We start from the raw sequence: 26,828 nt of genomic DNA on the forward strand, positions 1-26,828 counted from the left end.
GCGCTGTCTCTGTCTCCAAGTCCCGCCTGAGCGGGCACCATTGGAGTTTGACTGTGTGGGATGGTGAGTGCTGACATAGAATTTTGTGTTCCTTTTCGGAAATGAGTGATTTGACACTTCCTCACTACGTCGAACAAGACGCCTTCATATTCACCTTTTGATTGAACAATATGAGAGTATGTGGAACAAGAAAGTTTCCAGTCAACGCTATGACCTCATGCCACCCAAGTGCCGATTACTTGGACATCGTCATTGGGCATGACGATGCATGTTTAGCACAAAAACAAGCGTGGGACGCAAGGTATACACGAGCAGATTGCCATATCGCCACTTGCTGTCCAGCTACTTGCGCATGACGGGCAGAAATTTTTTGTATATCAAACGTGTCTCGATTATCTGTAAGAATTTCGCACTGGTTAAGATACACGCACAGGTTAAAATTCGCACAGGTTAAAATTGGCGCAGGTGAAGGATATCGCATAGGTCTCAATATCGGTTGTGGGCCTTGCGTCTTACAAGCGATATCCATGGAAGTCGGATAAATCCTTAACCTCCGAGTCTTTCCGAGTTAATAGGGCCCCGAATAATTTGTACGACCAATTCTTCCGAATATAAATGCTCCTAACTGTGTGGATCATAAATAAAAATAAATCCTTTCACCCCTTATTGCAGCGAATCATTCGTCTCGAAAATAGCTTAGTATTTGTATGACATTAAACAACGTACCGTTATTGCTCAAACGAATTTTACCTTTTTTACTGTATATAAAAGCTTCTTCCTAACCATGCATGGCCTGAAGCGACATGGGTCTGTGTCTTGAAAAGTGCAATCCCATTCGTTGATTGAGGATCAAGTGGACAGTTTAGGAACCACACTACTTAGAGGTCCACTATTAAGTGCTTCTACCAATCGCAGATTCTGCAGTAGATGCATGTTCTGGCTTTAAGGTATTGTTTCTGTGGCTTAGCGTTTCGTCAGTAATGGGTTTACCCGCTTCTCCACCTCTTGAACATCGAACGTTTGCCGTATTGCGAAGAAGGGGTGCAAATTCGTGCAAATTTGTGCAAATTCGTGCAAATTCGTGCAAGTGCGTAAGCTCCAATCTGTATTTTCAACAGGAGAGCTGTTTCACCTCCAGCACTGGACGGGCGGAACGTTAACTGAAAATTGGGCTGCTTCGCCAGCACAAAAAAATAAAGCAAGCATATTAAACGTAGCCCCCGCTTGTGGTGCTCCAGGCAGAACAAGCATCACCAGAAAAAGAGAAAGACGCACGCTAGGAAGCTTTGCTTGGCGAAGTGGACAGGAGGAAGGCTAAGCGAGGCAGACTGAAGCAACAGCTGCGCGATGTGTGGCGAACGGGAAAGGATTTGCACGCAACGAATAACAAATTAGGACTGGTGTAAGGCACCGTGGGAGGGGCGAACTGTGGAGGGTCGTAGTATAGGAGGGGCGTAGTGGGGGAGAGGGCAGCTCTGTGTGAGTGTGAGGCTTGGTGAAGCTTCCTGTGAGAGGCGGGGCGTCGTATAGGATTGGCTGAGCCTGGTGATGACGTAAGCGCTGCCGTGAAGGTGCTTTCCTCGAAGAGAGGCGATGTGTGTGCGGGCGACGTCGGTACCTGGTATACTGTCGAAATGGGCTCAGGTGGGTGGAAGGACCACAAACAGCTGTTATTGGTGCTCGCCAAAGCTGTTTGTGATGCTCGCCAAAGAAGTTTAGGTCTCTTTATTTATAGTTTGAACTGAATGAAATAACTCACTACTGACAATTAAGGCACACTTTGTGTTATTAATGCATTAACCTGAAATGAATAATGATAATAACGTAAAACGTAGTATTATGTGGGCTTTGGCGTCACTGGTAACGGCAATACAGCAAAACAATATTGATACCGTCAACCACGATAGCTATAGCGGTGACTGAACGTCTTTAAAGGTCGCCGTTAGGATAATTGGTATGAGTAAATGCTAAAAATGTAGAGCATAAAAATTGACGTCGGAGCAACACGCAATAAATGAAACCAGCCGCAGACCACTCGTTTTCTTCTTTTCCGTTATTATGGCTACTCTTCAAGCGAACTTCAGTGTTTTCCTTTTATACATGCACTGAAAACATCTGTCAGCCGAACGAGCTAGTCACAGAAAATGCATGACATGCGCATGTTATTGTATGTCAAAACTTGAAAAGTAAAAATATGAAGCTTCCATACCAGGCGTTTCGAGTGAGACCAGACTACCAACTAAATCAAACTACTATATATTCTTTGTCGATCTTAATTCACCACACATACACCCTGTCTACGAAATGCGCCGTAGTGAAGGGCTCGGGAATAATTTTAACCATCTGGATATCTTTATCCTTCTCTGAATTCCCCACACACGAACGTTTTAGCTTTAAGCGTCAATCAGAAAAGCCGCCAAAAACCGGGGATCGAGCCCGTGTCTTTTTGAACAGTGGTTGGGCTGTGGCTCAGTAAAAGTGAGCGGCGGTTTCTTTAGAGAGGGCAGCCCCTTCTCACCCGCTCAGTGATCCGTGTCGAACCGAGCGAGCCGCAATAGAGCAAACCATGGAGGAAGATCAGTCGACTGAGCCGAAGAGCCGGGTCAAACAAGCCGGCTTTTTGGTGCGAGTTTCGCGCCATCTGTTGTCGGCGCGAGAAAGCAACAGCCCGGCCGGGCATAGAGTTTCTGAATAATATATACTAGAGGGAAATCTGGCGCCACTGTCTAGGGGAGCCGCGCTTCAGCGAGCGTTCCGTCATGTACGCGGAAGCTACGTTCCACTTCTCCTTGGTATGGCTCATGAACAGCTTGAAACGTCGGCTATGGCAACAAAAAAGCAACAATATTACCGTAGATGGTTCATGAAATTTGTTTTGTTATTATGAAATTGTACCTCCAAAATGTTAGTATTTATTTAGAAGCCTAATCTACTATGAACAAAGTTATTTTTTTGTTGATTTTGGCTTCGAGACAAAACCGAAGCCGTATGGCTAGCTAAGCCCAGCAGGCGAGGAACGTCGCTAGCAGCGATGGCGCCGCCCACGGCGGCCCCCGACTGCAGCGACATATTTCTCTGTAGTATATATTATTATGGAACTCTATGCTACCGGGCCAGGTGGGTATAATTTTCTAAATTCCTCCAGCGTCCCCTCTGTGAGAGCGGACAGTCCGAGTCAGGAGAGCCGGATTTCTTGAGCCGTTCTTCGGCTCTTCTGAGCCGCTCCTTGGGAGCCGCTGTTCTGGGCTCTGGGCTTCAGCAGAGCCACGGATCCAACTGAGCTAGAGTGTACTAGAAGTTTTAGAGTGGCCCGAGCTGCGGCCTCTCCCATTGCTCCGCCGGGTAGGCTGTCGCGCAGAAAATAAACCGGCATAGCGGAGCCGCTGCTGTCCTCAACCACTGAACAGCCGGCCCTATCCGACCCCAGCTCCTAGCCTTCGCGCGGAAAGATTTGCGCTGCTCGCTGCGGTGTTTTGCGCCTGGGCAGCTGATTTATTGATCGATTATGAAGTTTAACGCGCCGACAGTACACAGGCCATGAGGGGCGCCGTTGTGGAGGGTTAATGATTAATTTTGTCTACCTGGGAATCTCTAGCCTGCGCTGAAATCTTGAACACACGGCCGTTTCTAGCTTTTCGTTTCCATCAGAAAAGCAGCCGCCGTGGCAGGAAATCGAATACACGCCTTTGGGTAGCTAATTTAGAGAGTAAACGCCGTAGGTTGTAATTGCGCTTGTGAAAATTTTAAAATAATACAACCCAACATGAAATTATCGACGCCTTCCACCTATCGATACTTTTACATTTCCTGATGCGTATTCTCAAAACGCTCTTGATATACAGCTCCCGTTAACTCAAAGTCGTAAAATTGTCTGAAAATTTTAAGATATGTGGAATGCCAAAAATTTGTGGCCAGATCACTGAAATAACAGCTGGTGCTATTTACAGCTCCACTGCAAATAGGTGCTTTGCTAATAAAGGGAAAATAATTCACGAGGAAAACAATTTTCAATATTGCAAAAGAAAGAACTTATATGATCCTCGCCTTTTTTTGTGTTCGCATCTGGATCCCAAAAAAGCGTTCTCAAACTGGTCAATGCACCACATCGGTTGTTGGTCGCCAACGCTACTTTCTATCTTGTTGTGAAGCAGACGATGCATGTTTGGTGTTTCTTCTGTTGTAGGCACTTCCGGAGGCTCCTCGTCGTCCGCATGATCAGCTGCGTTGTCCACATGTAGCTATCTCAAAACGACGTAAGCGACAGACAGCATTCCGGTAACAGGGAGGTCGGTTTTGCGCAGCGCGTACTTCGCGTAAATTTGCCATTCACGACCGTGTTTGGCGCGTAGTAGTGAGAGCTATAAACGTTCGAACAGGTACATTATCAGCTGCCTGTGCTAACTTTGCCTTGTGTCTTTTCTGTCAAGATTTCAAGATATCTGTGGTCCTAGGGGAAAAAAACGTTTCGAGAGAAATGGGGGCAATTGCGTACCGCATATGGGAGGTAATTATGCACGGAGAGAAAAAAAGTTTCGATTTGACAGATGTTTCGAGATTCCAAAATCGATTTAATCTTTCACGTTCGGTATCGGGAAAGTTTTCCCCTTCAACGGTATTGGTTGCGGCCAGCACAGTGAGACCTTGACTGCAAACTTGGTTGGGGTCTATGTCGTGACACGGACGCATTTCTATATAAAAAGTCTAAACAAGACTTGTGATTACATGCGAAGTTCTTAAAATACGTTTGCCCCAAAATGTAAGCAAAGTATTTTTGTCCCAGGTAAATCTCTATGCTAGCAATCTTGTACTTTTCTTTGGTGAATAGATTTTGTGTATGATTATTTGCGTTACATTTCATTTTCGTTGCCATCGAAAATGCAATAGAAATGTGTATTTAGTACCAGTTCCGTTTATTCGAACTTTGAAGTTTCTTTTATAATAGCCTGTGCATAGTTTCCCGCGTATATTTTATTTTTGTCGCGATGAATATATTTCTTAATGATCTTATCTATGTCTTGCTTTGGTTTTATATGCATGTAGTTGTTCTCTCAGTATACTTGTGAATAAAATTTCTGTTTCTTTGATTCGACTTTTTTTAGCTGAGTTGCGCTGTTGAACTCATGGACGCGGCTTCGATTCCCGGCTGCGGCAGCCGCTTTTATGATGGAGGAGAAAGGCGGAACCCCCTTTTGCTCGAGATTTCGGCGGAAATTAAAGATCTTCAGGTGGTCGAAAAAATTAACCTAGAGCCCTCCACTACAGCGCGGCTCATCTTCTGTGCAGCGTCGGCGCGTTAAACCCCACAATCAATCAATCAGTGAATCAATCAATCAATCAATCAATCAATCAATCAATCAATCAATCAATCAATCAATCAATCAATCAATCAATCAATCAATCAATCAATCAATCACTGAACCAGGTTAGAGGTGGTACGAAAAATAGAATGTTGGGAGAATAGTTGCAAAAAAACTAGGTTTTGGGGACAACTGGGCTAACAGCTAACTATTAATCCTTAAATTAAGAAAAATTTTCGCCTGCGTGTGTCATTTTCTGCTGGGTCAGACAACAGCATGCATTAACACCACGCCGATCTTTAATTATTACAAGTGGACCACTGCTCACGGCTATAACAACAGCTCACGTAAATTACACCACAATAAAAAAATCTTCTGCAAAGCCATCAATCCAGGCCTCATATTTTTTTCATTTTTTTGTGTGAACTAATTATGTCCATCTAGCAGCATAACAAGGACAGGATCATAAAGCAATCATAAACTCGTTCATATTAGGCCTTTTAATGCAAAAAAAGATTTATTGGGGAATTTGTAATACCGAAAATGTCGCTACAATTACTTAATTTACAATCCGCTACGGATACTGCACCAAGGGATCGATAAAACCGTAATTTTTTTGTTGTTGTCGATCAGAAAGGGCAAAATTAATGAAAAATGCGCCTAAGCCTTTATTTCTCATTTCGCTACCCACACTCCACTGTATCGACAGTATATTTAAACAGTCGGACGTCCCTCGGGACAAGCTTCAAGCGCTCCGCGCGTACAGCAGCAGCGTTTCCTGGCCGCCGACAATACGGCCGGGCGCGCGGCCGTGCGCGCGGCCAGCCGCCGCTTTCAGTTGTCGTTGACTACAGCGCCGCCGCTATTTTTTGCGCGAACGGAGCACCGCTGCGGGGCGCTGGTCGGGCCACTCTGAAACTTCTAGTACACTCTAACTGAGCCGAAGAGCGGGATCACCAAAAGAGCCGGGTCTGATGATGATGATTAGTAGTCATCCCTTTAAATCAGGGCGTCAGTTATCAGCATCTTACTTGACTGTTTTATTCCACTTTCACTCCCGAATCCTAGCTAACCTAATAGATTTTCCTCCGCTATGTCCCCCTCACCCCTGTTTTACTATCGTCGCTACCCCCTTTTTTCCCGCTGCTCCAAATTCTCATCCGTATGATTGCTCCACCTGCCTACCTATCCCTTCCCTACTTTTAAGTGCAATGCACTTTATAAGCGACCCCAAACCTTCCACCGCCGGCGGCGCCGTCCGTCCGCAGTCCTCCTATCCCCTAGCAACGGCGTGGAGCTGAGAGGAGCGTCGGTAGCAACGGCGCAGTGACGTCACTCACCACGTGACGACACGCCCCTCACCGCTCCTCGCGGCGCGACGGCGTGGGCCGCGCGCGTCCCTCTCCCTTCCCCGCGCCGTGACGTCACATACTCCAGCTTCTCTCCCCGGCAGCTGCCGTGCGCCGCTGTGTGTCACTCTCCCTCCCCGCGCCGTGACGTCACGCACCCGCACCTCCTCTCCCCTCGCTCGGCTGCAGCTGCCGTGCGCCGCTGTCCCTCTCCCCTTGCGCTCACCTCCTCTCTCAGCCACCTGGCTCGGCGCGGCGTACCCCCCTATATATGCAGCGATAAACCGCCAGACCTCCGTGGGTCGGCTCGCGCGCGCTCTCTCGCTACAGTCTCCTGCTCGCTCTGCTCCAGTTTAGACCGTCCGCTGGCTGGGCGCCTCTCAAGGCGACGTCAGAATTACTACGCCGTGTACTCTCGGCGCAAGAAATGCATTCGCACTTCCTCACGATTCCCTTCGGGGAGGTGGGGGCAATTTTTTTCTCCACCACCATTCTAGTCACCCCTTCATCGTCTCTATGGACCTCTTCTCCTGCCAAATGCCAAAGCCTCCGCCAACGTCGTTTTCCAATAAACCAGCGGTGACCGTATCTCTGTGCAGACACTGATAATGTGTTCTATAATTTCCCGATCACTGCCGAAGCATGCACATGCTTTATAATGCTGCCTGTAGATACCCCTGTATGCCTGGGTTCTCAGGCACCCCGCACATGCGTCGAAGAGCAATGAAGTGCCTCTCGTATTAGGATGGAAACCTTCTTTCGTAATTTGCAGCTTCAACTTCCACTCCGATTCTCTGTTTTTTCCTTCTATTCTCTGAAATCAATTCGTCGTCTATGCTTCCTTTACTTGCTCTTTCACAGTTGTGTAAACGCCGCTTTCCCCTACCAACTTTCCGCACCGCTTGCTCAGCTGTCTGGTCCTCCGTCTCCCCGGCTTGCCCGCGCTCCTCATATACAGGTACATAAATACCCTGGCGGCCCATTTTTCGCCTTCCACGTCACGATGTCACACCTCAAACTTTATCTTTCTCTGTGCCTTCTTTAGCTCGAAAGACGACCCACATCCCCCTGTACCCCTTCGTTTGTCATTTTCCTGAGGGCCCCTAGGCCCAGTATGCCTATCTCCCTCTGATTTACTTGCGGGAATGCTTTGGTGTCTGGTTTCATGCACAGATTCGAATGTCCTGAAGTTAACCCCTGTACCATAAACTCTTTTCTGACTCCCCTTACCACTTAGTATTTGTTGTAGCCTCAGCGTGCTCTATGCTTTATCATAGCCGCGTTCCGTCTTTCTTTCGTCTTAAGGTGGCCTAATGTGCCTGCGTGTAATTTTGGCGGTCATTCAGCATTACTCTAAATATTTATACTCTATCACCCGTGGAATCTCTACTTGTTGTATTGATACAGTTTTGTGCTCCGCGCCGTCTTTAAACGCCCTGATTCCCGATTTTTCTCTGCTAAAGGATAGCCTAGATGCGTCGCTTCTTTACCACATATATCCATCAAGCCCTGCATGCTTATCCGGTTGCCCGCTTTCAACAACACGTGGCCTGCATACATTAGTGCGGGAACCCGTTGTTCCACCACCTGCCCATTTGGGGCAAGTTTCGAGGCATCTATGATCGGCACGAAAAAGCAACTGCCCGACCGGGTCAGGTGGGGCTCGTTCCAAAAATTCCACCAGCGAAAAATTCCTCCAGAGAGTGCGAGTCAGGAGAGGCGAATGTTTTGAACCGCTCTTCGGCTCTTCTGAGCAGCTCTTTTGGAGCAGGAGTTTTCAGCTCTCGGCGGATCGTTGGGAGAGCCGCTCTTCGCGGAGCCGAATCTCCGAGCCGCTCTGTAGAAACAGTGGTTGGGAGACCGCGGCGGGGGCGGTAAATGACAGTTCGGGAAGCTGCAATGACAGTACTGAACGAACTGCGTCTGCCTTGTGAATAAGAAAACAAACACGTGGGACTTAACACCACAGTGACATTTCTGCCATCAGTTGCAATCTCAGTCAGGCATGAGCCGGATCTTCTGACCCGCTGTGTGAGCTGTTCGGCTCCAGGTGGTTCTATGGGTCCTTGGGGAGGATGGCTCACCCGAAGAACGGCCACTCAACAGCTGCTCTCTCGATCACAGAACCGTGCTCAACTAGATCACCCTGGACTAGATCAACTAGATCACCCTAGATCACCCTGGACAGGCGTATCGGCCGACTCAGCCGGTTCTTGTGTCTGAGCAAAGCGTTGTTCATAAGCAACAATTTACATTTCATGTAGCAAAATTAGATTCTTGTATCGTCTTTTCCCGAAAACATTTTCTGGCATCACAGCTAACTATTATAGAGCGGGTTTGTGAGCTAATCACGATGAAAAATATTTACATTAGTCATCTTTGAATACCTCAAAGACGCATAGAACCTTTTGTACTGACTTGGAAGTGAATTATTTTCTGTGCAAATTCAACAGACGCTCTGACGAAATTATTTTTTCCGTAACAAGAAAAATTCACCATAAATAAATTAAATAGTAAATTACGTTATGCTTAACCCAGGTTACAGACCTAAATGAACCACTGAGCCGTTAAAATCTACCGGTTCACTTCAGTGAACAAATCTGTTGTGAGCGGCTCACTAAGGTGAGCCGTTTTGCCCATCTGTTGGCTCAGCATCTCTGCGCATTATCCTCTACTGCCCGGTGCTTCACCTAAAGTACGAAATATAATAATGTAGTCACACCAGCTCTATTGAGCTTGATGTATTTCCTTGGAAAGAATGGCAAGGTACACCTGCGCCCCATTTTCGGTTGCCTGAATTCAAACGGACGAAGTATTTATTGTTGAGGGCTATCGTATAACGCCTTTCTCGTTTGTTTCAGCTGAATATTCCAGAAACGCATACTTGAAGTGCGCATTCCGTCCCGTTTGTGCGAAGCGGCTCCATTGCGTTGCTGAATCTTTGAACGTGTAACGGTATTTCCGTCGATTTTTTTTTTACTTTTAAGCAGGTTTTGAGGCTCTCGAGAAACATGGTTGAACACATCTTCAAGCAGGGTGTGGCAACTTTGCAGCAATATACAACCCTCCTAGATGCGAGAAATCGACCAGGAGCTCACGCGTACTACTCGGTAAGAGGAAAATATATATTTTTTATTTTCTGCACGACAACCGTCTTTTAGTTTTTAAAGTGTAGGTAATTTGAGCAAATTGGTAAGAGCGTTGCATCTACTATATGATTGTTTGTTTTCAACAAACCTCCAAATAATGTTTTCTCGTACCTGATCACATTCTAACGGAATGGTAAGAATACAAATGTTTTTCTCTTGTTTATTCTAGAAGAATTCTTTTACGAAACCCTACGACCTCAAAGGTATTTAGAGCGTCTGCAGGGGACCTTTTAGCAATAATGTAATGGTACTTCCAGAATTTCGCACATATTCAACCAGGCCGACTATTTGAAGTAGCAAGCCCAGCACCACAAATCAGCGCCTGACCTCTCCAGTTTCAATATAAAAATTCACTGGAGCGCGTTGTCGTGTGTACTTCTTTCATTGGTCAACGTCTCCTCCGCACCTGTTTTCAAGATGAAAAGATTGTCTCTCCATTTTTGTATCTGTCTCCCGGCGCGTAAGTCAGCGTGACTGATTATTGCTAAATATTATAATAAAGTTATAATTTTAATATTGGTATTTCTAGTAAAAAATGTTATTATTATTTAAAAGTAATCGTAATAATATCATGTTTACGTGAAAAACTTCCTCAGCCCCTCCTCTAAGGCGTACTAACAACTACGTGCCTGAATCTATTGCGCTATAAGAACAACCGATAGCGAACAATACAGTAAACGCAGAGTTTGGGTTGACGAATGATTACGACAAATTCGAACAGATATAGACGTGTACTAAAGGCATCGTTTTTCTGAACATATAATAATCAATGAAAGTGCTTGCTGTGTAGCCATCAATACCTAGTTTGCTTTTAAGGCACCCTTCGCCGTTGCACTTTCATTATTGATCTTGCAAGTACTTTGAGGTTTAGAGGTGATATTTCTGCAGTTGTGAATTTCCTCGTATTCGGCAAGGCAACGCATGAGGAGCGTTCTTGATGTCTGATGACCGCCGATAGCTTAAATAATTGTTTTTTTTTTGCAAGGAAGAGCAAGCTTTTTTTGTTGCAGACAAACACCATTGCATATTATGTTATCTTCTGATTACAAAGCTATTATACATCTCACAGACAGGCTACGATTGCACAAAACGGGCCTTGGAGCTGAAGTTTCCAACCACATTTAAAGAATCTCATACCTTCACTGTGGCATTCAAGTGCTTTAGCAGCGGGCAAAAGTAAGTATCCTTAAAATCACTCCTCACTTGCAAAGAAGCAAAGAGTTTTATTGAAGGTAGCAGCATATTCGTATTGTAGTCCCCCCTGCCACAATATTGCTTAGACAACGAAAGTGAAAGTGCAAGCCGCATGTTTTGATAATATTGGACGGCTCCAAATTACTTTTAATCCTCGTCTGTCGCCTTCGTCAAGCTTGCAATATAAATAAAAGCTCACCAAGTTGAACAACAATTAATCCATTGCAGATATGTCAACCTGCTCACGTGATATTGTAGTACAAATTTACACTTTTATTTGCACTTTAGCTGGTCATCGTATATTGTTTTTTTGTGTGCATTGATGTGCATTAAAGTATGAATTTACAGAAGGCCAGTAAAGCTAGAGCAGTGTGCCAAATTGAGTATCAGTGTTTGCGATCGACTAAGGTGTTTTTTGTACAATAAAGCTGAATTTTGAAGACTTCATAATAATACTCTGAGTTCCCATGCATAGGTAAGTTGCAATACGTGATTCGCCTGTACATCGACTGACACAAATCGTGAGGGTCACAGCCCTCTATCAATGGTAACAATTAGGCAAGAAGGCTATAAATATACAGCACTGATATCTCCTTAGACACATTAAAAATTAGCGCATCATGCAATAATGGTGCAATGCTGGAGAAAGGGTTGAGGAGGTGGCGGCCTACCTTCACCCCACACTGAGTCCTGATCCCGAAGTAAAAAGAGCAACGTGACCCAATCAGACAAAGCCATGTTGTACGGTACTGTACCGTAAAGACTAACAAATGCAAAGGGTTTTATTCAGCAACAATCGTCATCTTCTCCTTCGTCTTCCTAGGGCTCAGCCGCTTAGTGGCAAACCTTCTTGTTCCTTCTCGCCCCGGTGGACCTCCACCTATTCGTCAGCTGGTACAGTGGTGGTCTTCTCGGGTCAAATGGGAAGGTACTGCTTGGCAGATTTTTAGTCATCGTCTTCGCCGCGGCGAACTCCTCTCACGCCGGTCGCTACACGACTACGATAACGTGGGCGGAAGCTCTTCATGTGGCGTTACCCTATGCGCAAGACTGGGCGACGCCGGGCGGTTACCGCGAGATACGCGCTCACGTGCCTTGGTTATTTCTTTGGTTGGCTGGTGGTAGCCGCGAGGCACGCGCTCCGTTCCTCTCGGTATTTTCTTGCTCCTCGGGCGGGTTGCCTCAAGGCACGTGCTCACGTGATCTCCTGTTTTTCTGTCTGCACCTGATGGATTTGTGTAGGCCTAAAAAGCTCTGTTGTTGAAATATACTAATACCACTTACAGATAACGCGCAGAGAACTGGCCGAAGTGCATTTATTCGAGCATTTATGCCTTATCAGCGTTGAGTACTAACAGAACAGAGCTATAGCTTACTGAATCACTTTCGCGAACATTAAAATGCAGAGAAAGTTATTGTGGACTTTCTTTTGGTCTGACATGCAACACACTCGGAATATTCGGGCCGCGTGGCCGCTAAGAAATCTTTGGTATGGATATTATGGGGCATATATTCAAGGACAGTAATGGATGCCTCTCCGGACTATCCTGTACTGAGATTTCTGTTGTAATATTATTTTATTATTTAGTTACAGAATACTGTGAATCCCTTAGGGGTATTATTACAATTTTTAGCATCCCTGTCACTACCTTCCACATGTGTAACTAAAAAATCAGAATAAAAAACACATCGTCCCTCTAAACATAGCAGTACAAAATGGTACAATAATGCATAGTTGTTTGTACCATAACACAACTACGTATTCACAAAAAACGAAACTGAGGTCGAGAAAAAAAGAGGCAAAGGAAGAAGGAAGCGCAAAGAAGAAACATCAATTCATGTACTATTATCAAGAAACCGCAAAAACAAAAAAAAATATCTGTAGGCAAGTGGATTTGAACCGGGATGGGCTTCGTAAAAAATGTTAAGGACGTTGCATGCCATCTTATTTAGGATAAATCAAAGATTTTCGTAGGTTTGTGCAAACTTGGCTGCTGTGTGTTGACTGCATCCAGTGTATTTCATTCCCGAATGGCAGTTGGAAAGAAAAAGTTACGAAAAAGTGTTATTATTGAATGAATATAATCGAGTTTCCATGCATGGCTTTGCCTGGGGGACCTGATGTCTCGTAAGTTGAAATAAACATCTCGGTTTATGCCAAGGGATCTGTGTAAATGTATTAAATATATTTATGCCGAAACGTTTTGCAGGACTATCAAGAGTGGCTAGACCGGCATGGTGGAATAGAGTGGTAGGCGAGTGAATCCGTGCGTTTGTGTTAAAAAAAGCACACTGTTTTCTGTTGAACGCTTTATGCATAGCGATATTGTTCTCAGTGTGAGGGAATCACACAATACTGGTGTATACTACGACCGGGCCGATAAATGTGACGTAAGCAACACGCCTCGCTTGTTGTGTGACAACTGACAGGGCCCATTTAATAAAAGTTCAAGAGACATCTACGTTTCGATCCTAAGATGTAAAGTGCGATAGAGATACTTTATTGCCCACTGAACGTTTTAGTACGCCAGTGCGGCTTTTCCGATATGTATGCTTCACAAGCGCTAAGGGTATTTTAAAAGAGAAAGTCTAGCAACTATGGTTTGAAGTGACCGTAACCCAGGAGAGACAAAAGCTCTCTTCGCTTCAGTGGCTGAAAATTTGAGCCTGAAGGTTGCGTATGCGGGGTGTTGATCAGTATGAGTGAGCAAGCGTCGCTGTTAGTGTAAAAATATGTTTATTCTGTGATGCCTAGGTTGGCATGAACAATTTTGCTTTTTTTAGAGAGAAGGGGAGAGAGAAGGAGAGAGAAGGAGGAGAAAGAAATCGTTGTGGATTAGTAAAATCAGGTAACGAGATGAAAGGGATCCTAAAGCTGGAACGTGGATTCGCAAAAGTGGATTCGCGCTGATATCCATGTAACGAGTTGGTCAACAAAGCTGCCTTCCACGTCTCGAAGAAGTGGAATATACTATGTTTGAGTTCAGGCCTGACCATAGCCTTAAACAAGGCTTGGTTGCGTGCAAAAAATTGGATGTTTCACAGATTTAAACAGAGATTTAAGTTCAAGTCTCATATCTGATAATATGTTAATGTCTGATAAATGGTCAGATTCTTGTGTTGATTTTTCTTGCACAGAGTATGATCCAACGGAATTGAGACCTGTTTGCAGAAAGGGGAAAAATAGTGTTCCTAGACATTACATAAGCAATTGTCCTTGACGCTTTCCACACAAGGCAGTGTGGTAGTGGTGGTCACAGGGGGCGCGGTATGCGCCTTCGTGTGCCTTTTCATCAGTGCAGCGTTCTCTATGAAATTGTTGGGTCCGGGAGTCCAGTTGACGTTTTTAACATTTTTCCATTGTGGATAAGAATCTGTTAGTGAAACTCGTAGCTACAGAACCCTACGTAACCCTACAGAAAACACTATACTTTCCTGTGAGGGTCTGGAGAGATGTTACGCTTCTATGTGTTACTTTGGGTATTCGGATTGCCAAGAGGATCCCTCTAGCTTCCGCTTCTTTGTTCGTGTATGTTGGAGGGTCATGCTGTCACAAAAATTGCCAGAGTACTAAAATACAATAATTAGTGCCTCGGACATTCGTACATTCCAAAGTCTGTGTTTATTGTGGTCTCATTTATTACAACTTTCCCCAAATGAACATGATTTGTCATATCACCTCTTGTGTAGGATTCTATCTATATTTTAGTACCGAAAGGACTTTATCCGTGGTCGCTGAATTGGTGCCATGTCTTCTGGTATTCAGTAGTTTCTTTTCAAAGTTGAGCGTGCCTGTCTTTTATACGATGGCCCCTCCCGATTTTGTTTTTACATCCGCCTTCTGGGTGCTGGGAGAGCGGTTTCCCCGAGCTTTTGGAAATGCGTTAGAAAGACACAAGTTGAGGGCCCATTCCTCTTGATTAAAACCAGCATCTTATTTAGGACGACAGCAGTGTGATGGGCTCTCCCATTGATGTTCTCCTCCTCTTTCCCTGCGCTTCCTCATTCTGTACTTTGGTCCCAATATTTTTATTTCATTCCTTAATGAAGTAAATGGCCTTCACCAGCCATAAAGCGCGAAAAACCCCAAAGATACACAAACATTTTATTAAACTAGGTCGCACAATGGCTGCGGGCGCGGCAGCAGCGTAAGAAATACATTACTCTGCGAAAGCATTTTAGGTGCGGACTACCTTAGGACCGCACAATGTTCGCTCGCGTTCGTGCGTGTAACATTTACAATCGAAAAAATCCCACAGGCACCGGCAGGATTCGAGCATGTGTCTGGTAGACAAGACAGAGTTAGTATCAACCGTGTTATCCTTTGGGCTACGACCGTTTTGTTTTCTTTACTGCCGTCTTGGCACAACAAAACAAGTAATACACAATCAGCCCACAGGGTTGAAAAAAGAAAGAAACATAACCGCCACGCTTTTAGCTGCCGGTTACGCTTTTGTTTACTTTGAGGACAGCTAGTTCGTTCATAGCAGTCATCCCATCATCTTCGTACTCCAGCTGAACAAAAACTTTGCGCAGTTTACACACGTGCTCTACAAAGTGGTTGCCCACCAATTTTGCATTACATCTGCATTTCTAACATCCATTCTGCTTCCCCAAATACCATATAAACTCAAAAGAAACCAGAAATTGTGTGGTAAAACTTTATCTTACACATCAAGGAAGCGGATTCCCCGTGCCGTGATCAGAAGGTCTTTTAGGGCAATTTGCAAGACATCCCAAAAGAAAACGGCATCCCAACAGTCGATGAATACGTGTTAAACATTTTCTGGTGTTTTACACAATGAACATTCGGCTCTACACGGCAAAAATAAACATTTGTTTAACATCCATGCTTTAACGGGGAGTGTATTAGTATGCCATTTAAAAAAGGTCTCAACAGCTCCAGGCACTGGCGTTTTCTTTACCCTCCGTAGTACATCATGTCCTGAGCCAACTTTATACAGTGACCTATATATCGGCTGAGGGCACAGAAAATCGATAAGGTCACAGAGCAGTATTCTACGGTTAACAGTTGAGAGAAATTTAGTACAAAAACGCTTCATTAAAACGACAAGAAAAAACAACTTCTCTCAAAAAGAGGCTAACCGAGTAACGGGTCACATTCGTTGACGACACTACGAAGTTGAGTACGGAACTTGCGACCGTTCTGCAAGAAGGTGCGGATAAATGGGTCCCCCTGATCCCTCAAGAATAAGTAACGGGAAATGCAATCAACTTATGAGAGGACAAGTACGAGCAACTTGTTTAGGAAAGTTCAACGAGAAGGGCTATCACTCCCACATCTATTTGTGAGACAACTTGCCAGACAAAACACGCCAAAATGCGGTGAAACGTTTGAAAATTCAGTCGAGCGAAGAGAGGGCCTGTATGATACACCAATGTTTTGAGACCAGGATGATATAACAACCTGTTGCGCGCGCAAGGATAGAAAGGCTGTGGCTCTCCCACTTTGCCGTTCGCGCGCGCGTTGTTTGAAGTCTTTTAGCCCAGTACCCAGTACTATATCGATAATTTCCTAAGGGTACTCCGAGATAATTTTCTGGTTTTGTTGACCATGAGATGCTGTTCAAGATTGTCGGGGTTTGCATCCACTCACCATGCCAAAGCATAACACAATTTTTAAGGTGAACTGGGCTACACGTCATATCCCAATATTCTTGCGTAATCCTCATCGCATTACTAACACTCTCTTGGTTATTACAAAAAAAGCAACATCATCTGCTTAAGTCAATACTTTAACCTCGCAGCATTCAAGGCTAATACATCGCAGGAGAGGACTGGATGTTTTTTGCACATAAAAAAGCGCAAACAGGAGGGGCGACAGGGCGCAGCTCTGACGCACTGACGCATGCACATTCGGCAGTGGAGGTCAGGTTCCCGTTAATAATGAATTTATTCGTGCACTGCCGGTAGACCAGATTCAGCCCGTGCAGAATTGTTTTGCGCATTCCTACATGCTCCAGTATTTGGAACTGGACGTCATGACACAACTTGTTGAACGCATTTTAAAAGTCTACCAGCAACATGGCAACATTTCGGAAATTGATTTGATTGATTGTATGGTTTTAACGCGCCGACGCAGCACAGGCGATGAGCCGCGCCGTAGTGGAGGGCTCCGGATTAATTTTGACCACCTGGGGATCTTTAACGTGCGTCGAAATCTCGTACACACGGGCGTTTTTGCTTTTTGCCTCCATCAGAAAAGCAGCCACCGCGGCCGGGAATCGAACCCACGACCTCGTGCTCAGCAGCGCAACGCCTTAGCCCCTGAGCCACCGCGGCGGGTAACATTTCGGAAATTCATGCCACATATTTCCAAGATGCTGTGTGCTATGTGGATGTTAGTAAAAATGCTTCTTCTCCTAAACCGCATGTTTGATGCGTGCCCACAAGATTCTTGATGACAGCTTGGAACCTCTCAGCTTAAACCTTGATGAATCTCTTGGAGTCAGTGTTAGTTAATGTAATTTGCCTGTACCCTGCAACTCTAGCGAGCAGTTGTGTGTCTTCGGTCATGGGTATGAGGATGGTTTGCGGTTTCGAGAAAGTAGGGGGAAGGGCCCCTTTTTAGAAAGATACCGTAAAAACATTTTGCAAGACAGGTGCCAAGACAGATTTAAACGTTTTATAAAAGCCAGAACCTAGCCCGTCTGGTCCAGGAAATTTGCCATTGTTTAAACTATCTATAGCTTCTTCAACTACATTTAGGCTTATAGGGCTTTCAAATTGTTCTGTTACGTCGTCCTCGAGACGGGGTAACAAATTTAGGAAGAAACGTTCAAATCCTTCATCGGGGGCCTGTAGGCGAATAGTTTATCGTGATGCTGTACAAAGGCCTTTCCCATTTCAGATTCTTCCTGTATGTCAACGCTATCACATGTAACCCTGCCAAATTTTTCGCTTTCACCATGTCGCTTTTAATCTGCCCATGACCGCGTCATGGACGCTTCTCCGGCTAACAGTCTTTCCGCACCGGCCTTATTGCAGCGCCTTTATAATTGTCCACCTCTATATTTTGCAGTTTCGATTTCGCATTACTTATATCATCAGAAATCAATCCTGGCGCCTTCTCCTCCTCAGCAGTGAGCTACAGTAACAAATTTCGAATTTAGGTTCCGCCCTTCCTTTTTTAGAGTTTGATGTCTGTTGATCGCTCGATGACTATCATTTCTGCATCTCCTTTAAAATGCTCCCAACGCTCTATACAGTTGCTGACTGCCACCTTACCTAAATCGCCATTCATCGTTGCTACCAAGTCGAGAAACGTGTGGTCATTGAGAAGTTTATCACTCAGCTTCCATATTTCCCAGTAAATTTAACACGGAATTTTTGTTTTCTCCCTTCCACACAGATACCACGCAGTGGTCAGAGTAGGAAACAAGTTCTACCACGTAATTGTTACAAAACGGAGCAAGTTGCGACGACACATACATATATTCGATCAAGGCGGGCATGGTATTTCCCTAGATAGTGGGTGAATTTCCTACTACACAAGGTGTCAGCTAGAGACGCAACATCTTCGAAACACAGGCTGCTCAAGGCTTCATTTCAAAATAGTGCACTGAGGTCAAAAAGGGAGTTTTCATTTGATCGATCATCCTAGCTAAAAACACCATTGAAGTCTCCCACAAAAAAAATCGGCCGGTCACATCCCGGCATCTCAAGGACTTAAAAAAAACTCCTCTGCTTAGGCACAGTAGGCGCGTACATACAAACCGCCCTCTACGGCTGCTCCCCATAACGAAAATCGCAGCAAAGAAAACGCGCCCTAACATCGATGTCACACTTTCTACAACTCATGTTGGTTCTTTTTTCACAAATAAAGACAACCACCACCTGTTCCAGCCACTCAAGTTACGCTTACGTAATACCCTTCCAAAATGGTTGCACCATGGTGTTTGTGTGTTCCTCTCCCTCAACCTTTGTCTTTTGGACTGCCAAAACGTTAATTTGCCTTTGCTCCAGTAAATGTCTACCTGCATTTGTCGCTTCTTCCAGCCTAACCCTCTGAGGTTAAGAGTTGTTACTTGGAGGGGCGTAGAAACAAACATTGCTGAGTGAAAATTGTTCACACGCCCACCACCGTGCTTACATTCGCGCAGCCGTTATTTTCGCTGGGTACGAGACGCTGACAGAGATCGGTATCCGCGCAACAAAAACTTGCCGTTCTTGTTGGCCGTTTTCGCCCATTCCCGCTCGAACTGCGTCAGTCGCTACTACTCGCTGGGGCCACTATCTAATCGGCGTTTCGCCAGCGCGGTTTTGAAGTTATTCGTAGCCGGGTCCGTAGTGTTGTCGGCTCTTCGGTAGCCGTCACTTTTCTGCGTCAGCGTTGAGCTCCCCGAGTGCTGGCTTCCGGTGTCGTCATCCTTCTTCTCATCTGGTTGGTCCCTGGCAGAGGTCACGTCCTTGTCCCGAGCAGGAGCACTCGCCGAAGAAGTGGCGCCGTCATTAGTTTTTTAAGTTCCTTCTGGTTCCTTGGTAGCACTGCCGCTTCCGCCTTCCGCATTTTCTGGGGATGGATCCGTTATGTTGAAGACGCCATTCACCTCGGCCTGTGGTAGTTTTCAATGCTAACCACTAGGCGGCGCTAGTTGTAACAGGAAGTGCCCATCCTGCATTGATGTGAAATGCAAATGTCACCCTCTGAAGACTACCAGTATAACATACTGAATAAGTAGCACATCTACTAGTGGTGTGAGAGACAAATTTTTACTGGAAAATGTGCCTATTCATGGATGTGCGCTTGCAAACTATCTGTTTTGTCTTTTTTTTCGTTTTCCAGACATCCCAGCGTTATTTATTTATCTAAACGAGAAACGATTGACACATACGCCAAACTTTCTTTCTCGGACGCCTACGACTTTGAATACAGGTATAATAACCGCATCATTTCTACGAAAGTAAATGACATAACGTCGTCCGTGAACGGCTTTCACGTTCTTGAGATTTCTCACACAACTGCGACTTTCGATGTGAGTATGCCGGAAGCTCACAGCTTTACTTTCTTGGTGTCACTCTATGTAAAATTTTGTTGATGAGCCTAGTACCACTCAATAAGCCACGCTTAAGAGTACCGACATTTGGTGGCCATTATGATTTTAAGCAATGTTGCCGGCTCTAACCATTCAACGGCCGCTGTTTTTTTGCGAGTAGCCTGAAAAGTGAGGGCGAGCTCCTCAATAGAGGGCCAGTGTTTACTGTAACTTCGCGCAAGTGACGGGGGTGTTCGTCAGCTCTGCACGTATTTTTGAGAAGTGAGCGATGATGATGATGATGGTTGATGTTTGATAGCGCAAAGGCAACTGGGGCAAAAAGCGCCAAATGAAGGTAAATAATAAATGCTGTCAATTTAAATTCCAAAACATCTCTGTAAAGTAAAACTGAAACAACGCACGAGGAAATGACAATGGCTGGTGTATAGGGCTGCGATGATTAAGTGTGATATGACAAAAGCTGTAGAAATTTTACCTTTGCTAAAACTTCACAACACTTTTACAGAAAACATTGGTACGTCGCCTAAAAAGTGAAGGGTAAATTGGATTGCGTAGCCTGTGAGCTTCAGCGAAATGTTTATTTTTAGTTCGTGTCGGGTGTCTTGCATGTAATTAAGATGTGAACCACGGGATTAGTTCTCCCCACGCCTGCTGCACAGGGGCCTTCGATATCACATGAGCAGGTGGGAGTGTGTTGCATGGGTGTCGCTTATTCGTCAGCTAGCCAAGGCCCCTTCAGTTGCGTGTGTCAGTGGTGTATGGTTCCAAGTGTGGTTTTATTACATTTTTCTTGTTGTCGGCAAAGTATAGCGTGCTTGCCATGATTTCCGAAGGAGTTGTCTTATGTGTGTTTGAGGTCGGTGTAGCTATTTCATATGTCTACCGTAATTATAAGTGCGGCAGTGAAAGCCATTCTACTTGCCACCGCGTCGCCATCAATCCCAGCGTGACCTGGAGCCCCGCACAAGACGAGTTCAAGTATTTGGGAATATACAAACATACCTGTGTTTACAAGAAGATTGACAGCCAAAGTTTTGAAAGGCTTTTGATAAAACAAAACCCTTAATATACCCCCGAAGTTTGTAAATATTACCAGCTATGGAATGCTAGTATTGGAGGTTATGATTACAGCAAGGAGTATACCGTGCGCCTCTACCGTAAAGATACCAGTGCCTACAATCGTACTTCTACTTACAAGAATGCAGGGCCACTGCGCAGCACAGCATACACTCGTGGCAGTTTTTGAGGCGTCTGTATAAAACTCAGTACAATTCTATTTGTGCTAAAGAGACTGGAATTGCCTGATCTAACTTCTAAGCACTCGTTTTTTGTGAGTATGCATAAATCATACGTCGCATGATATAGGGCAAAGATACCCTGTAGCTGTAGAATACGTGACGGACGTAGTTTGTGGTATCTAACAGGATCCTGAAAGTTTCGACGCTTTGTTTCTTGCTCTGTAAGAGCAGGGAGTTATACCAGCTTCTCAGTAAGATGAGCTGGGTTACGGATGTATGATAAAATACTTTCTTAAAATCAAGCTTAGGCATTGATGAGATTTTAAAGGCATATAGCAAATGCAAGCAGTTGGGCTGACGTTCGAAGTTCCACTTCTTGTTTTCTACACGGAGGGTTTCGACTGGGGGTTATACGGAAGGCCACATATACAAGGTGAAGCACTCGGTCCAGAATGTTTAGGGATGTGTTTGGTCGATGTCTTACAGACAATACTGCAATAGTCCAGCTGGGATCCTTCAAAACCTGTATACAAACTCAGAAGAAATTGTTTATCAGAACTATATGATTGGTATGTGAGGAATTTAGAATGTTCATTTGTTTAGACATTCTTGTTTAAGCTGTTGAAAGTGTTGAATAAATGTCGAATATTAGGATTGAGAACCTCTCTTCACCTCGGATGGGAATAACTACAACATTCGAAGTGATATCAAGGTCCGTACGAGCCGCGCCCCTCCTTGTAATTGCAACACAAAAAAGTTTAGGATTCATTTTAAGGCCATTTTTGTCCACCCGTCAGAGAGTTTGTTCGCCTCAGACTGGACGTGAGGTACACAGTTGGAAATGTGATATGATTTTAATATTACTTGAACATCATCCACATACATACCCTACGAATTTGAAAGCGGCATTGCCACTCCAAGATAGTTCATCTTGCTTAAGACAGTATTCAACATTAGGTTCCACCTTGCGGCCCGCTACTCTTTTTAACACAAACCTTTGAAAGTGCACCACCAACTGCCACGGCGAAATAATCTCTCAGACAAAACACTAGCAAAGCTGTTCATCATGTTGTTTGAAACACCTAGTGACATTCGGCTCCTGAAGATCCCGTAGCGCCAAGTGGTGCCATAGGCCTTCTCTAAATAAAAAAACACCGTGACCGAAAGTGTTTGTAAACGAAGGCATAAAGTACGTATGATTCTAATGCAACAAGTCCATAGTTTGTGAGTCGCCCAACGCTGATCCTAGCCTGGTCGTTCTTGAGACGGTCATTGTACTTCAACCCCGCACGGGGCACCTTGAGTAATCTTGGTGACGGTGATTGGCGACACCGCGTACCCAGAGCCCCCCATACTTAAGCTGTCACCTACCATGACTAGAAGTTGAAAGGTGAAGAGTTAGAAGCCGTGAACGGTGGCCCTCGGAGCCTTGGTCAAGCTCCGGCCGATGGTCTCCCTGCCTGTCTACTAGGCAGTGAGCCCCGGGACCTCTTTGACTACCAGGGTAAGGTCAAAGGAGAAAGTACCCCCGTCTCCCTGCTTTCCAATGTATCATATGGCATTTTCCAAACCTCCCCCCCCCCAGACGTGATCGGCCCCCAAAAAGGGGCCGCACCGAAGTTTCTTTTCCTCCTTTGCAATCGATCTCTCCCCAAAAGCCTGATAATTTCTCGCGTTTTTTGATCATGGAATCTGTTGACAAGACAAAGCCCATCACTTCCCAGTCTGTGTTTCTAATCTCCAAGTTTCTTGAAAGCCTTATCGGAAAGTCGTACAAGGCTAAGAAACTCACAACGGGAGAAGTTTTGATAGAACTACAAAACAAACAACAATCCTCTAACCTCCTCAAGCAAACGCGCATGGTAGATGTTGACATCAAGATCACGCCCCATCGCAGCCTCAATAGCTGCCAGGGCGTGATCTCTGATTGGGATGTAATGAATGAGACTGAAGCAGATCTGCTCAAGGGCCTCCGAGATCAGGGCGTGACAGCAGTGAGGCGAATCACCATACGCCAAAATGGTGAAATAATTCCAACCAAGCACATAATCTTGACACTTGACCGCTCTAACCTTCCTGAGTCGGTCAACGCAGGCTTCTTGAGATGTCCAATACGACCCTACGTTCCGAACCCACGCCGCTGTTTCAAGTGTCAGCGGTTTGGGCATGGCACAACGTCTTGTCGTGGTAAATTGACGTGCGCAAAATGTGCAGCACATGATCATCAAACTGACAATTGTAAATCCGAGACCTTCACCTGTGCCAACTGCCAGGGACTACACGCTGCCTATTCTAGGAGCTGTGAAAAGTTCAAAGAACAAAAACAGATCATTGCCTTGAAAGTCAACGAAAACATCACCTTCCCAGAGGCACGGAAGAGGTTCGCCTTCTTCCCTCTGGCCAGGTACGCCGACGCAGCTAGCCGGGGGGCGGAGCGGCGTCTCGTTTCCGCGGGGACCCAGTACCCCGAGTCTGACTTGGTCCCGCTCCTGCCCCCCCCCCCCCCCTGGGTTGCCTATGGCAGCCCAATCCGCCTCCGCACCGCTCGCTCACCCAGCAGCGGCTGTGGTGGCAACGTCTGTTGGGGATGCCGCTGCATCCACTGCTTCCTCTCCACCGGCCCAAAGCACACGCAAGGGCACCGAGATGGAGACGGAGGCAGTCGCAGCGACCCCCTCGCGCGCCTGACTGCCTGCCCCATCTGTGGTGCTCCCCACGCCTTCGGCACTGGCAGCGCAGGCGAAGAACACCCGAAAGGGTACAACGTCAAGGGGGCCCAGTCCGCTGGGCACTCCTTTGCCTTCAGATGACGACATGGACGTCGAGCCCTTCCGGCTTTCATCGCAGCGGAAGGAAGGGCCTGCGACGTCCAGGTCAGTAGAGAAGGCAAGAAAACCCCTTCCAAGAGTCCAAGCCCCGAAAGACCCTACATAAATAGTCACACTCCAGTAGCTCCGAACACGTCATAATGGGAAGAGAAAACATAATACAATGGAACTGCAGAGGCCTTCTGAATATTCTTGATGATGTATACGAAATACTGCATGCTTATCAGCCAAGTGTAATGTGTGTTCAGGAAACACATTTGAATTCTAAACACACAAATTTCGGTCGCGGGTTCGATTCCCGGCTGCGGCGGCCGCTTTTCTGATGGAGGCGAAAAGCAAAAACGCCCGTGTGTTCGAGATTTCGGCGCACGTTAAAGATCCCCAGGTGGTCAAAATTAATCCGGAGCCCTCCACTACGGCGCGCCTCATCGCCTGCGTTGCGTCGGCGCGTTAAACCCCACAATCAACAACAATCAACACACAAATTTCTTGAACAGTTACTTGATATACAGAAAGGACAGGGATGGCTGCACGCACTCTTCTGGCGGTGTGGCCATAATTGCCCGGAAATCCTTAGCCTGCCACCCTGTCACTCTGAACACCGTCCTTGAGGCTGTAGCAATTCGAACAATAATATTTAATAGGTTGATAACGGTATGCTCCTTATACATTCCTCCTGTTGTTTCACTTTCGAGCTGTGATTTTGAGGCGCTGGTTGACCAGCTGCCCGCACCGTACATCCTTACAGGCGACCTTAATGCTCACAACTCTCTTTGGGGCTCTTCTCGCACGGATGCCCGAGGTCGCCTGATAGAGAAATTCCTTACATCTTCAGGAGCATGCCTTTTCAACAATAAACAGCCTACATACCATAACATAGGACACAACACATACTCAAATCTTGACTTGGCGATTGGCTCCGCAGTTCTTTTTCCTCTTCTCGAGTGGGGTGTGGGCACTGACCCATACGACAGTGACAGCTTCCCCACCTCACTAACGTATATAGGTAAAGGCCTATGCAGTCCATCTTCCCAAAACAGGTTCAATGAAGCAAGAGCTAACTGGAATACATTTACAGAGACATCCAAACTACACCACACATCCATAGGACACCTACAGGCTGAAGGAGCTACCCAACTGCTCATGGCGCACATCCTCGATGCCGCCGAAAGGTCCATTCCCCACGCCTCTGGTGCCCCGCGCAACCAGCGGAGGCCGTGGTGGAATGAGGACTGTAGGCGGGCGCGAGACACCCAGAACAAGGCGTGGGGTATCCTTCGTCGGTACCCCACGTCGGGAAACCTCCTCTTGTTCAAACGGGCCAAGGCATTAGAAAAACGTGTGCGCCGTGAGGCAAAACGAGAGAGTTGGCGCACATTCATAACATCAATAAACTCCTTCACAGACACACGGAAAGTATGGACACGAATACGCAAACTCAAGGGACAACAAACACACCGCCTGCCTCTGGTCAGCACTACAGGGGACACACTCGAAGACCAGGCTGACACACTCGCACAACACTTCCAACACGTTTCTAGTTCAGCACACTACACAAACACTTTCATGAAACACAAACAAATGGCCGAAAAGAAGCCTATACAAGATAACAATAGGTCAATATCTTCTTATAACTCAGAGTTTTCACTGCATCAGCTGAGGGCTGCTTTGACCACGTGCAAACCCTCAGCTCCAGGCCCAGACAACATCCCATACACAATGATACAACACCTGCACGCAGACACTCTTCTAACACTCTTACACCTATATAACAAGATTTGGCTTTCGCGGCGCATTCCAAACACTTGGAAGGAGGCTATAGTTGTAGCTTTCCTGAAGGAAGGAAAGCACCCGTCGTCCCCCTCAAGTTACCGTCCTATTGCCCTGACGAGCTGCCTGTGCAAGCTCTTCGAGAAGATGATAAATCGCAGGCTCGTGTACTTCCTTGAGTACAACGGTCTTCTCGAGAGCTGCCAGGCAGGCTTCAGTGCAGGGCGATCCACGTATGATCAACTCGTAGCTCTTGAATCGTATATTAAGGATGCCTTCGTGCATAAACAGTATTGCAGAACTGCGTTTTTCGACCTCGAGAAAGCCTACGACACCGCTTGGCGCTACGGGATCCTCAGTGACCTGAAGTCATTCGGCGTCTCGGGTCACATGTTAAACACTCTTGTCAGTTACCGGTCAGAAAGAACGTTTCGAGTGAGAGTCGGTGGTGCACTCTCAAGGGTTCACGTGCAAGAAAATGGCGTGCCACAAGGTGGTGTGTTAAGCTGCACTCCCTTCAGAGTAAAAATGAACTATCTTGGTAAGGCACTGCCACCTACAATCTCTTATTCATGTATGTAGATGACGTCCAGATATCCTATAAATCATGTAATATGTCAATCTGAGAACGTCAAGTCCAGCTTGGTGCCAAGAAACTTGCCGGCTGGGCAGACACGAAAGGTTTTAAATTGAATCCTGCAAAAAGTTCCTTCGTTGTGTTCTGCAGGAAGCGTGGGGTCCATCCGGACCCAGACATTCATCCTAATGGCGTGTCGCTTCCTGTGAATCAGGAGCACAAGTTCTTAGGTGTGGTGTTTGATCACAAACTCACATTCATTCCCCACATCAACGAACTTAAAAATAAATGTCTCAAAACAATGAATATACTTAAGGTTCTCTCCCACCAATCCTATGGTTCCGACAAAAAACTCTTGCTTCGCTTGTATACTGCTTTGTTTGGGTCACGTTTGGACTATGGCAGTGTG

The sequence above is a fragment of the Haemaphysalis longicornis genome, unplaced genomic scaffold (assembly GCF_048455015.1).
Source record: "Haemaphysalis longicornis isolate Haplotype H1 unplaced genomic scaffold, Haemaphysalis longicornis Haplotype H1 scaffold_6, whole genome shotgun sequence".
Lineage (NCBI taxonomy): Eukaryota > Metazoa > Arthropoda > Arachnida > Ixodida > Ixodidae > Haemaphysalis > Haemaphysalis longicornis.